The sequence below is a fragment of the Gekko japonicus genome, unplaced genomic scaffold, assembly GCF_001447785.1.
Source record: "Gekko japonicus isolate JY-2015 unplaced genomic scaffold, Gekko_japonicus_V1.1 scaffold218, whole genome shotgun sequence".
Classification (NCBI taxonomy): Eukaryota; Metazoa; Chordata; class Lepidosauria; order Squamata; family Gekkonidae; genus Gekko; species Gekko japonicus.
This window is the reverse complement of record NW_015167536.1, coordinates 1,305,751-1,308,357: the sequence shown is the minus strand read 5'-3', so window position 1 is coordinate 1,308,357 and position 2,607 is coordinate 1,305,751.

Sequence of the window (2,607 nt, the reverse complement as noted above, 5' to 3'; positions counted from 1 at the left end):
AGGGATGTGTGATAATCTGAACCCGCTTAAAAATATCCCCGATCAAATCTACAGCGGGAACAAATTGCGGTAGGCTTGCCGCGTGACCACAGCCTGACTGAATGACCGGGCTAGGCACACTCTCTCAGCCTAACTTCCCTCACAGGGTTGTTGTGAGGATAAAAAAGGAGGAGGATTATGTAAGCCACCTGAGGAAATAAATGGATTATAATAAATACATCTTCCCAACTGAGGTTTTTTTTACTGTTAGGGTTCCCAGGTCCCCCTGGCCACTGGTGGTGAATGGGGGGGGAGGGGGAGGGTTGCCAGATCTAGGCTGGGAAACATCTGGAGGTTTGGGATGGAGCCTGTAGAGGGCAGGGACCTCAGCAGGTACAATGCACAAGGGTTTACCCTTCAAAGCACCCATTTTCTCCAGTGGAACTGATCTCTGTAGTCTGGAGATGAGTGTAATTCCAGGGGATCCCCAGGTCCCACTGGAGGCTGGTATTGGAGCTGAGGCTGGAGCAACTTCCTCCAGCTTCCTCCAATGGAAGTGCCACTAAAGTTGCAGGAAGGCTCCTTAGGCTGGAGCAGCCATGGGCCATCAACCGAGGGAGCTTTAGTGGGGTGGAATGTGGGGAGTAGGGTTGCCAAGTCCAAATTAACTTACCTCGGGGGAGTCCTGTGCCCTTCCGGGAGTCCACGCGCGTGTGCAAAAAGCGCGGCGCCACGATGACACCACCCGGAAGTGACATCATCATGTTGGCACGTTGGGGGCGGGGCCACCAGTATTCGAGGGAAAACCATAGAGTTTTCCCTCAAATCATAGAGTGTCCTGCCCCCAACGTGGCCAGTGTGATTATGTCACCTCTGGGTGATATCATCACGCTGGGGACGGAAGGGGGTGGAGATCCCTTCCGGGGCCCGATTTGCTGGCGTCGGGTAATGGGCCTCTCGGGCGGGGGTTTACCTGCCCCCCGGGGGGACTTGGCAAGCCTAGTGGGAAGGGGGAGGGAATGTTGCTGATGCAGCAACATCACTTTGGGAGCATGGTGTGGGGGGGAAATATTGCTGGGATATCACTTTTGGTTTAATGAGGGGACATCATATCAAAACACTCTAGGAACTTCCAGATATCTCTGGTTACCATAGATATCTGAAAATTCTTAGAGCATCATGGTGTCACTTCCTGTTCTGAAACCAGAAGTAATGTCCCAGCATCAGCTGATGCTCAGTTGATGCTGAGTAAAGGTAGGGGATGGGGAGCATTTGCTGGAGGTTGACCACCAGAAGAACCCTACTTCTGGGTGATGACCTGGAAGTGATGTCATCATGTCAGTGGTGCTCTAGGAATTTCCCCAATCTCTATGGTAAAGACTGTACAGATTGAGAGGTGAGAGTTCTTAGAGCATCACAGATGCAGTGACTGAAGTGACATCATGGTTTCCCCATCATAATTTCTTCTGTCTCCTGTTTTCTCCCACCTCTCAATTGCCTAAAAGTGGGTGAGGGTGCAAGGTTGCCTGCCACAGGCAGGTTACAGGCTGCCCTAAGATGGAGGAAGGTTTCGACCTTTGCTCAGAAGAGTGGTAGGATACAGGCCATTGTCCGCATATATGCCTGGTTAGCTTCACTGGAGACAGTTGCGTGAAACTTTTAAAGGTTTCCAAGTTGCTGGCACACTTTTGGTTGTGGCAGCTGGTCTGAGCAGACGGGCTGGTTGCAGTCTGTTTTGGCTGGGCTGGGCGAGTGTGGCGAAAGCCAGATGGGACCCGGATCATGAGCCAGGCCTTACTGCTAGGGTAGAACTGACAGTGATGACTGGAATGAGACTGTGTAAACACGCATGTGATCTGGTGGGACAGTCATGGTCACAGGTGGAATGTTCAGTGCTACAGATTCCATCAAACTAAAGACCAAACTGTGTGAACCCAAAAACAAAACAAAACACTGCACTGAGATTTGGGGGCCATGGGGATCTCTGCAGCAGATGGCAGTTTGAATTTTTTACCTTGCACCCAAATTGGGACTGAAGGGACCTTTAATCTTTTTCATCTGGTGTGGCTCGTTGCTGCTACATCTCAGGGAGGGTTGTCAACGTTCAGAAGGGGCCTGGAGTTCTCCCAGAATTACAACTGTTCTCCAGACTGTTTCGTGTAGTGGTTAGGAGTGTGGACTCTAATCTGGGAGAACCAGGTTTGATTCCCCACTCCTTCACATGCAGCTGCTGGGGGACCTTAGATCAGTCACAAATTCTTGCAGCGCTGTTCTCTCGAGCAGTTCTCTCAGAGCTCTCTCAGCCCCACCTACCTCACAGGGTGTCTCTTGTGGGGAGAGGAAGGGAAAGGAGATTCTAAGCCGCTCTGAGACTTAGAGTGAAGAGCGGGGGTATCAATCCACCTCCCCCCCCTTCCTACAGAGATCAGTTCCCCTGGAGAAAATGGCTGCTTTGGGTGGAGACTCTAGGAGTGGCCAAACTTGCTCAACATAAGAGCCACACAGAATAAACGTCAGATGTTTGAGATAGGGCTGCCAACCCCCCCGGTAGGGCGGAATTCCCCCCGCCCCGGAGGCCCGTTACCCGACGCCGGGGAATCGGGGCTCGGGGGGAACTCCGCCCCGGCG